This window comes from Dendrobates tinctorius, unplaced genomic scaffold (assembly GCF_039654945.1).
Source record: "Dendrobates tinctorius isolate UK_male_01 unplaced genomic scaffold, ASM3965494v1 ptg000157l, whole genome shotgun sequence".
Classification (NCBI taxonomy): Eukaryota; Metazoa; Chordata; class Amphibia; order Anura; family Dendrobatidae; genus Dendrobates; species Dendrobates tinctorius.
Genome location: NW_027361824.1, coordinates 15,079,071 through 15,090,539, shown reverse-complemented (window position 1 = coordinate 15,090,539; position 11,469 = coordinate 15,079,071). Strand labels below are relative to the sequence as shown.

Below are 11,469 nucleotides of genomic sequence, written 5' to 3'. Positions count from 1 at the left end.
AATGAAGCATAAATACCAAGGAACAGTGATGAAGCTTAGGAAGGTCTTCAAGAACCAAGATGAATCAAAGCTCTCATAAAGGAAATCATCATTAGGCAGCACTCGATGTCCTTAAAAGTACAAAGATGACGCTCTGAGGAACATAAAGAAGGAAATATCCAATATTTGATGATTGTCAATTACCATTATCGAACAAGAACCTTACCCTGCTGTCTCTCTAGTTCTTGGTGGCTCAGTGGTTAGCACCTTTGTGTTGCAGCTTTGGGATTATGGGTTCGGATCTAACAGACATCTAAATGGAGCCTACATGTTCTCCTCATGTTTGCGCAGGTTTCATCCAGATACTTCGGTTTGCTTCCATGCACATTATGACCTACAATAGTCACCAGGAGCTATAGTGCCTCTTAGACTTCTGTTAAAGGGTTCTCGCCCAACGAGTAAACTACTCTCCACTGACTCAACTAGTGAAGTGGATCCTCTAAATCTCAGGTCCGAGAGGGCACACAGATTCCGAGTGTTGATGCAAACAGGAAGGAATGTGGGCAGTGAGGACTTGTCACACAGAGGAATCTCAAGAGCAACAGGACGGATGAAGTGGAATACAGGAGGGATGGAACCAAATAAAGCACAGTATGCAGGGAAGGTGGAGCACATCAAACCTAGAAGTTTAGAGTCTAAGTTCCAAGACACAGGTGTGTGTCTAAATGGTCTTCTATAGGTCTAGGGAGATTACATCATTGATCCACTCCAGGCAACTTGCAAAACATAAAGTGGAGCACAACAGAGGGCAGCTAACCCAGTGTAAGGAAGCAGAGCTCGGGATACATGGAGCAAGTGTGTGACAATAGTTGGCTCTAGAGAGACAGCCTTCTCCCCTCTAGAGGAGAACTAATATGCATGAGTTTTTTTTCCAGGGAGCTTTTCATGTTCTATAAGACTTCCTACACCAGATGGTGTTCTCGAGAACCCCTTAAATTACCCTCCATTATAGACACCTCCAACTTAGGTTGAGTCAATTTCTTGTCTCCATGGATGGTTTCCTCTTGCTTGGGGCTACCCAAGGAAACAGTGGTAACAACTAGTCTACTTTCTCATATCAACTTTATAGGTGGAGTATAAATAAGCACTTGACCCTCTGGTCCCAAAAAGGGGTCTGGTGGCTCCAACCGGGTAAATGTACCATAATCATGACATGAATTGATGCTCCAAAGGTGATGGGAGAGAAGAAGTGACCAGACTCTGACCTCCTAAGTGACTGAAAGCCATCAGTGCTGATGATTCGATGGCAGGTGCTTTCACAAATGTCCGGCAACAGAATAATTTTTTCCGGCAATGTGTGCAATATTTAATCATTTGTGTCTGGTTCATCCAGATACATCTAATACATAGGAGCCCAGCCTTAGAGATGTCACATCCCGTTCCAGAAGCTTCTCCGATTCTCTACGCATTAGATCTAGAGCCAAGCACTCTCAGCCTAGAACATTTGGAAGACATCATCCACCTGCCGAATGGATAAACTCAATAATTAATTGAATTATCAGGAAAAAAAAAAAGCCTTGGATTTGCTCGTCCTGAACCACCAAGACCACAATGTGTGAATTTACGACTTGTGTTGTGGAGATCTGATAAGATCCAGCTATTTCCACTATTACAATTTTGGCACACGGTAACTTCCCAATTACGATGGAAAAACCTCCAGAAATCCGGCAGATGTTTATAATGTGCAACCGGATAATTGGTAAATGGGTATGGAAGAGACGTCTCCCGGATAAGACAATAGAATTTACAACACGTAAAGTGCCGCAGACTTAATGGGAATCACGGGTCTTGGGGTAACAAATATTAAATTGTCTGGGGCGATAGTCCATATGATTACATCTATATATCACAGCCATTGACACAACCTGAATTCTTCCACATTTCAGGACTAACTGGACGCGTTTCAGGTTTTCTTCCGTAGAATGTGGATCATCTACCGTGACCTAAAGTGCTGGACACATCAGTCACCATTGATCTGTCCAGTCCAGGGGGCAATGTGAGGAAGAGAACAAAATCAATGGGTAATTGCAGCCTGAGAGTCATCTAGTGGGAGCACAAGGAGCACAGAGTATTTCAGAAGAGGAATATGCTGATCTTGTGGAGGGCCGTGACCGGTCCACTCTTGGATTGATGTTTGGATTACGGGAGGAGCAGAGGCTTGGAAGCTTTGGTAGACAAGTAATGAAAAACAATAGGGTCCTTCCAGCAGAACAGAGTATTTCAGAAGAGTGCTAAGTTATTTTGGCCTTATGGGAGCAGGTGATGATCTATAAACTACTGGGGGAACAGGACTGAAGACACTTGAGAGGCCATAGGCTGAGTTTTATGCACTGATCTTATGGCAATTGACTTTCCTGCAATGAGCAGTTGTTGTGGCAATTTTTAAAAAGAAAGTTTACTTTTTTTTCTAGCTATAAGACAGAGAAAACATATATTTTTTCATTTCACCTCCCTGTTGTTAGGGTTAGGGTTAGGGTTAGGGTTGACATGAGAAAGGAGGGCACATTAAATCCCATCACTCCCTATCACCTAAGGCTCTGCTTGTGTGTCAGTATCCAGTACAGAGCTAGCATTCTGTTCATGAATCAGGAGGCACTGGATGAACAGTTCTTTTTTTTGTTCAATACAAAGAAGAAGCTAGAATTGTAGGAAGTTAGAAAATATGGACATAACTGGAGAGAGTACATTTTTTAGCAATACTGCATGCATCCATGGTCGCGATTTCCAACACCTATGATCGTCCTCAAAATCCTCCGTGGATAATAAAAAATGTCCATCCTACAAATATTCCAATTGTTTTATTCCAGAAATCTACTACAACCCCCAATGGATGGATCTCAGCGCTGGGAGCGATGACACAGACCCTGGTGACATGTGACCACATATGAAATACTTGTGTTACATTGTAACAAGTCATAAAGACTAAAAGGCTCCAAGAGGCCGACAACTTCTCAAGAAAGTGACCCCAGTGATGGTTTATAACTCGGAGACTAGAAAGTCCCTGCTGTGACAGATGGTCTCCAGGATAAAGCATGGCTTTGTGGAGCCCTGCGGCCTCGTAGGTAGTCCGGGTCCATATACAAGGGTCAGTAGGAGATCTGACAACGTTTAAAGAGATATTACTCACATAAATTATCAGTCACCAGTAATTACTATCATCAGAATGAAGCTTTGTCTTATTTTCCAGCAGGCATAAGACTTTGGAGAAGACGGCTGAACTCATAAGGAAGCAGATGACAAAGTTTAAGATGAATGGAGGCTATCACCAAAACAGTGTCAAGGAAAAGCCCAAAGGACCCAACCATAAGATTCTGGAGATATTCATCATGAATAGTACGAACACTTTAAAATACCCATCATAGATCAGCAGCACATGTGACAATATGAGAATTTGTCCATCTGTGTTGGTGCAGCAGGCAGATAAAGCACATGAGAAGCAGGTAGCAGAGCAGATGGAAGGCACAGAAAGATCAGAGACGTCCAGGAGGCCAAAGACAGGTAGTAGAGGTACTAGAAGCCGCAGGCAGATCGGAGACATCCAGGAGGCCGCAGGCAGGTAGTAGAGGTACTAGAAGCCGCAGGCAGATCGAAACATTCAGGAGGCCGCAGGCAGGTAGTAGAGGTACTAGAAGCCGCAGGCGGATCAGAGACGTCCAGGAGGCCGCAGGCAGATAGTAAAGGTACTAGAAGCCGCAGGGAGATTGAAGACATCCAGGAGGCTGCAGGCGGGTAGTAGAGGTACTAGAAGCTGCAGGGAGATTGGAGACATCCAGGAGGCCACTGGCAGGTAGTAGAGGTACTAGAAGCTGCAGGCAGATAAGAGATGTCCAGGAGGCCGCAGGCAGATACTAAAGGTACTAGAAGCCACAGGCAGATCGGAGACGTCCAGGAGGCCGCAGCAAGGTAGTAGAGGTACTAGAAGCCGCAGTCATATCGAGGACGTCCAGGAGGCTTCAGGCAGATAGTAAAGGTACTAGAAGCTGCAGGGAGATTGGAGACATCCAGGAGGCCGCAGGTGGGTAGTAGAGGTACTAGAAGCTTCAGGCAGATTGGAGACATCCAGGAGGCCGCAGGCAGATAGTAAAGGTACTAGGAGCCACAGGCAGATTGGAGATGTCCAGGAGGCAGCAAGCAGGTAGTAGAGGTACTAGAAGCTGCACGCAGATCGGAGACATCCAGGACGCTGCAGGTAGATAGTAGAGGTACTAGAAGCCACAAGCAGACTGTTGACGTCCAGGAGACTACAGATAGGTTGTAGAGATACTGGAAGCCACAGGCAGACATGTAGCAAAGACAAACTAAAAGTCGTAATATACACCTGTTTCTTGGTAGATTTTATATAAACCTGGGTAGATGATCACATGGGAGCACGCCGGGCTACTTGCAAAGCCTAACGTGGAACACATGAAAGTTTAGTGGATCGGGGTGAAGGAAGCAGAAGCAGAGCCCGTATCCGGAATAGGTGTGTAACACCATCTAGTATATTACAATAAATGGAAAACAAGGAGTAGGGGGATGCAGCTGCAGTTTCTCTTTCTCTTTTTGCCTCTGTGAGTGGGGAAGAGGAACAACAGCAGGAAGGAGACATCTGATTGGCTCTGACTGCTTGGCATAAAAAGACTTTGCTCACTCGACACATGGAAAGAGAATGTGCAGAGCCTGGAAAAGCTGGATGGTAGATTACAAGGACTCCCTCATTGGTCATTGTATAGTGTGTGGGTTGCGTTTCGGGTTCTAAGGTTGGAGAAGAAAGGAGAAGTGGAAGACCAGCAGCAAGAAATCAGGGTTAATGAGAAGCTCAAAGGATTCAAACAAGAGTTAGAACTCTCTGGAGATATGTTATTTAACGGATCAGACCCCAAAATCTGTGGGTGCTCTGTGCTGGCCATCATCTCCAGCAGGATATGCAAAGCTGCAAAGAAAACTGACACCAGGAGGACTGAAACAATCTCAGAGCAGCACTTACAAGCTGTACAGCAAAGAGCTTGTAAGCACTGGGCTCCTTGCTTAGGACACTGATCACAGCTGATAGACTGCAGAGACAGGGGCATAACAATTGCGGTCACAGAGGGTGTGACTGCAATAGGACCCATGTGGGAGAGAGGCTTGCCAACGCCAGCACCTATTTCATCTGGATGTGCGTCTTCGCTGAAATGTCTTGCAGTACAAAGACTCAACAGCTCTCTGCACTGCATTACATGCCACTGGCCAATGAGAAGACGGCAGTTGGCGTGCCATGGCAGTGACGTCAAGCGCTGCCCGTGGCGGGCATGTCGAAGTCAGCTGCTGGTTTTCGCATCGTCTGGAGAGGAGGATGCCACACGTCATGGGAGCAGGGGAAGTTAGGAATAATAGTTTATTTCTTTTTAACTTGTTGGAGAAGAACGGAGGACATTATTACTGGAAGGGGCCCAGAATGAACCATTGTGCCAGGAAGGGACCCAGAATGAAGGACCTTACATCAGGAAGGGGCTCAGAATGGGGACATTATAGCAAGAAAGGGCGCAGAATGGAGGGCATTAATACGGTAAGGGGCCCAGGATTGGGCATTATAGCTGGAAGGGGCCCAGGATGAGCTATTATACCAATAAGGGACCCAGAATGGAGGACATTACACCAGGAAGGGGCCCAGGATGGGGTTATTATACCAAGAAAGGGACAAGGAATGGGGGGCATTAATACGGGAAGGAACTCAGGATGAGCCATTATACCAGAAAGGAAGTCCAGAATGGAGGATATTACACCAGGAAGGGGCCCAGGATGGGGTTATTACACCAAGAAAGGGCCCAGGATGGGGGGCATTAATACGGGAAGGGACTCAGGATGGGGGACATTATTACATGGGGAGATAACACATATGTATTTATAGGATCTAGAATGTTACAAGGGCCCGTACATCTGACTAACATGCAGGGGGGCGCAGGTCCAAATCTTGCTCTAGTTACACCACTGTGTTTAGGGGGCCGGTAACGCAGGCAATGAGCAGTAACCTAAAAAAATTTAATTCCCTCCATTCTCAAGAACGGAAAGGATTTTTTTTTTAATGAGGCAGATTGCAGAGTGGTATCCATTTCAGGAAGTTAGACAACCCCGTTAACCTGGTGGTTTTTTTTTTCCTCTGGTGGTGAGCCACTAAAAAACCCGCAGACCCTATGGCAAATGGACACAGATCTACAGATGTAGTAAGGCTGATGTAGCAGTGCTGAGTTTGTAATGTTATACAACGCTTTCCGTAACATTACTCCAGGACCTTAGTCCGGTTTAATAGTAAATTCTGCTCCTTCAGTACTGAGCAGACCCTCTGCTGCTGCGTACCATGGACTGTAAGGGGAACCCTGGCAAATCCTATAGTGGAAGCATATCCATAGCGCCCTCTATTGGCTGCCCGCAGGTGCAGCGCTTTTCTGTGCATCACTAATCTGCTGCTTATAGTTTTGGGGGGTGAGGGTGGGATTCTAATGCAGCCGTGTGATACAGAGTAATAACACTGACTATTTGGGCATTAATAAGTGCGCCATGTATTGTCGCCCCCGTATCTTGTACGCAGCCCCCTCCCTATTACCGCTGTAGATGTCAATGACAAATCATTAACCGGTAATTAGGGTTTTACCAGGAGACACTTTGCAGCCATTTGCAAAATACAAAGGTCGCCGGCTGTCTGCAAACTGCATATTGGATCAGCGTCGGCCTTGAAATGACGTTTCTCTATAGTCTGAGGTCAGTAAATCCCGGATTCGGTATTTTTTTTTTTTATACCCTTCACGGTTAAACATTAAACATCTATCGCTTTAACGGCTGTATTATTTCTGCAAAGTTTTCCTTCCTATTTCCCCATATTATCTATTTTCTGGCCCTTGCATTTTAAAAAAAGCAATGCATAACTTTGCTCATCCTGTTCTTCCTGGTGCATGAATGAAATGTGATGACTGACCTGTATAAAGGCCGTGCAAAAAAAAAAAAAGGAAAGAAGAAAGCAAAATTAGAATGACTTTTTTATATATATCCCTCCCTCTCTCTGGTGTCTGAACTCTTCCTCCTGACAGGCAGTGATGCCTTTTAGTGGATCATGTACTTATGTTGATTCCTTTTTAATAGGCCGCCACTTAAGGGTCAGCCACCGATGACCTTGGACAAATCACTTTATCTCTTTAGGACTTGTGCAGGGAGACCTGTGGGAAAACTAAAAATAGAAAACTTTTACAAAACTTTTTTTTAACTTTTCAGTAAAAGAAAAACTTCCCCCCCAAAAAACTTCCTTTTCCATTTTAAAAAGTTTTTTGTTTGGCCCTGCAGCCGGTGTTATATCCACCTCCCTATAAGGCTGGATTACCCTTTAAATAACCAATTAATATTGATTCACGTTCGCATCGAAAACAGGCTCGGAATTACTGCTGGAGCTGAAAAAAGCTTCTAAAAAGCTCCTATAAAGCATGTAAAGGTATAAAAAAAAAAAAGGGGGAAAAATAATTGTGATGTGAAAATCATTCAAAAAGTACTAAAATCATAGTCATGAAGAGCAATGTTAAAAAAAAACAACTAATTCATAAAATGAATAGGATTAAAACAATACGAAAAAAAAAATGTAACAATCGAACAAAACTTCTAATAATAACATAATATAAAAAAAGAAAAATAATAAAAATAATTTCATAAATTACGTCCATTTAATAACATAAAAAAATAATAATAAAATTATAAAATATACCGGTTCATTAAAATATTAAATAATAATAAAAATAATATTATTACAAAGAAAATAAGAAGGTTTATTTACCTATAAGTTGACACCTATGGAGATTTTATGGGAGTGTTTTTAAATATTTTTTCCGGAGCCCATCCCAGCCATGGCCATAACTTCCAGTCTATTCTTTATACTTCTCCTTAGATCCAGTCTTGGCTTTGTCTATAAACTGCATATAAATTGGAACCTATATAGAATATTTTTTTATGGCGGTTTACAGTTTATTTTTTAATGAATTTTTTTTTTTTTGGAGTCATGGACACACATAGAAGAAAAAAAAACATCTTGTAAAAAAAAAATGTAAGAAAATGTCTTGAAACTTATGGCAACTTCTGCAAAACTTAAAAAAAAAAAAAAACTTTTACAAAAATTGCCCGTGGGTGAAGGAGGCCTAGGGATGAAATCACCCATGTTAGTTTTTAATACCTGTTTGTTTTTTTTTGTCGTAAGCCAAATTCAGCAGTGGAAGTGGAAAAAAGGGAGAAACCAGAAGGTCTGTCCTTTCCCTTTTTTATCCAATCTTTGGCTCAAACTACACGTGCGATTCCAGCCCCAGATCTGCCCCCGACTCGTGGTGCTACGGGGAGAACTTATAGCGACTGGATGAGAACTCTCCATGCCAATGTTTAATACAATCACGTCAGGCTTCTAGGCGAGTGTACGAGGGGACAGACTGCGCCTTCAGCCGGAGAACAAGACCCACAAAATGTACTGTCAGCATTCCAGAAACAGAAAGAAAAACCGCGGACGGGAGATCGGAAAATGGATTTATCCATATTCTGCTCAGATGTTTAGTGCCGATAATTTCCACAGCGCGTCACAGACATCATCATCACTGTCCCCATTGGGGCTACAGGGTCAGTGTTCTCAAATCCTAATTCACTGTGAAACAATATTGACTTTATATAATACACAGAAATAATAATAATAATAATAATAATAATAATAATAATACATTGAATTCTAATATTGATCACAGCAAACAATAATGACAAAAAACAACAGTAAAATAATTAAAAAACCCCACTGATAATTACATTGGATGGATAAAATAATACCAAAATGTTATGTAATGTCTGTGTCAGATATATCTGTATCTCTGTTACATATCATCTGTCTTTAATATCTGTTTGTTCTACTTCACTATCTATTATCTATCATCTATCATCTATTATTTATCTGTTATCTATTATCTATCTATCTATCTATCTATTATCTATCTATCATATATCTATCTATCTATCTATCTATCTAAATCAAGAAAAAAGGGCAGCACTACCAAAATAATACAGCAGGTGCAAAACCTATTCAGCAGTGTCCAAACAGCCAAATTAACAAAAGGAAAAAAATAGGCAGCACTCAAATAAATGTGCTTGACAAAGACGGGTCACCATTGAAACGTTGCCACCTGAGGATCAGTAAAGTATCCACTGTTTTCACATTTATTTGAGTGCTGCCTATTTTTTTCCTTTTATCTATCTATCTATCTATCTATTATCTATCTATCTATTATCTATCTATCTATCAATCATCTATTATCTATCTATCTATCATCTATTATCTATCTATCTATCCATCTATCTATTATCTATCTATCTATCCATCTATCTATTATCTATCATCTATTATCTATCTATTTATCTATCATCTATTATCTATCTATCCATCTATCTATCTATTATCTATCTCTCTATTATCTCTCTATTATCTATCTATCTATTATCTGTCTATTATCTATCTATCTATTATCTATTATCTATCTATCATATCTATTATCTATCTATCATCTATTATCTATCTATCAATCATCTATTATCTATCTATCTATCTATCTATCTATTATCTATCTATCATCTATTATCTATCTATCTATCTATCTATCTATCAATCATCTATTATCTATCTATCTATCCATCTATCTATTATCTATCTATCTATCCATCTATCTATTATCTATCATCTATTATCTATCTATTTATCTATCATCTATTATCTATCTATCCATCTATCTATCTATTATCTATCTCTCTATTATCTCTCTATTATCTATCTATCTATTTATTATCTGTCTATTATCTATCTATCTATTATCTATCTATTACCTATCTATCATATATCTATTGTCTATCTATCATCTATTATCTATCTATCTATCTATCAATCATCTATTATCTATCTATCTATCTATCTGTCTATCTATCATCTATTATCTATCTATCTATCTATCTATCTATCCATCTATCTATTATCTATCTATCATCTATTATCTATCTATCATCTATTATCTATCTATCCATCTATTATCTATCTATGTATTATCTCTCTATTATCTATCTATCTATCTATCTATTATCTGTCTATTATCTATCTATCAGCTATCTATTATCTATCTATCTATTATTTATCTATCATCTATCTATCTCTCTATCTATTGTCTATTATCTATCTATCATCTATCTATCTATCTATTATCTATCTATCTATTATTTATCTATCATCTATCTATCTATTATCTATCTATTATCTATCTAGCTATTATCTATCTAACTTGGGGAAAAAAGTTGGAACAGCACATGCAGGAGGGTCCAAAAGTAGGTGGACAGTATGTGTAATAGGTTAATGAAACATTTCCTAATAAATGGATTGGCCGGCACGTTCACCAGACTTGACCCCAATGGATTTTTTCTTTTTGGGGAGTACTCAAGGGCAAAGTTTATAGTCGAAAACCAAAAAGTGTCAGTGACTTGAAAAATTACATAAGAGATGCATTCCAAGAACTTAATACCCAAAGAGACTTATGCAAAAATGTTTGTCGAAGCGTAAAAGGCCCAAAGCCGAGCGAGGTGTGATGGGAAGCAGTGTGAGCGCTGATGACCTGTCATTGTCAGGGTTATGCTTGTGTTAGTAAAGATAATTTTATATATAAATCAAAATGAATGTTCTTATTTTCTGTTGCCACCAGGGCTGTGAGAGATTCTTTTGTATTTTTGAAAATCCTGGAGTGCTGCCTCTTTTTTCTGAATTTATATCTATTATCTATTACATAATTATATACACAGCTCTGGCAACAATTAAGAGACCGCTGCACAATGTTCAGGTTGTCTGATTTTCCTCTTTATATTTTTGAGTAAAATGTAAATTGCTCTTTTATTCTATAAACTACTGACCACATGTCTCCGAATTTCCAAGCACTACATATTTTATTCTTAGAAAATGAGAAATGGTCAAAATAACAAAAAAACGCAGACCTCAAATAATGCTAAGAAAACAAGATCATGATCATTTAGAAAGAACAATACTAATGTTTTACCTCAGGAAGAGTTCAGAAATCAATATTCTGTGGAATAACCATGATTGTTGGGCTATGTGCCCACGTAGCGTTTTTCAAGCGTTTTTTCCCTGAGCAGAAATGCTTGCCCTTACCAGGGAAAATGCATGCGCTTTTTGACATGCGTTTTCCTATGCGTTTTTGCAATTACAGTGTAATGGAGGTAGTAGTGGAAGTTATGGTGGTACTAGTGGTGGTGGTAGTAGTGGTGGAGATGGTGGTAGTAGTAGTGATGGTGGTAGTAGTGGTGATGGTGGTAGTAGTGATGGTGGTGGTGGTAGTAGTGGTAGTGATGCTGGTAGTAGTGGTGGTGATGGTGGTAGTGATGGTGTTGTAGTAGTAGTAGCGATGGTGGTAGTAG

The 11,469-nt window shown here is 40.4% G+C and overlaps 1 protein-coding gene across 1 annotated transcript in view; it reads left to right on the top strand.

Annotated features, from left to right (window-relative positions):
• The first annotated feature begins 6,712 nt into the window (after positions 1-6,712).
• WNT11 (Wnt family member 11) overlaps positions 6,713-11,469 on the top strand; it is a 179,845-nt gene continuing 175,088 nt past the window's right edge. The window contains exon 1 of the mRNA XM_073548609.1: positions 6,713-6,756. The gene's annotated coding sequence lies outside the window, so the exon portion shown is untranslated. The remainder of the gene's footprint in view (positions 6,757-11,469) is intronic.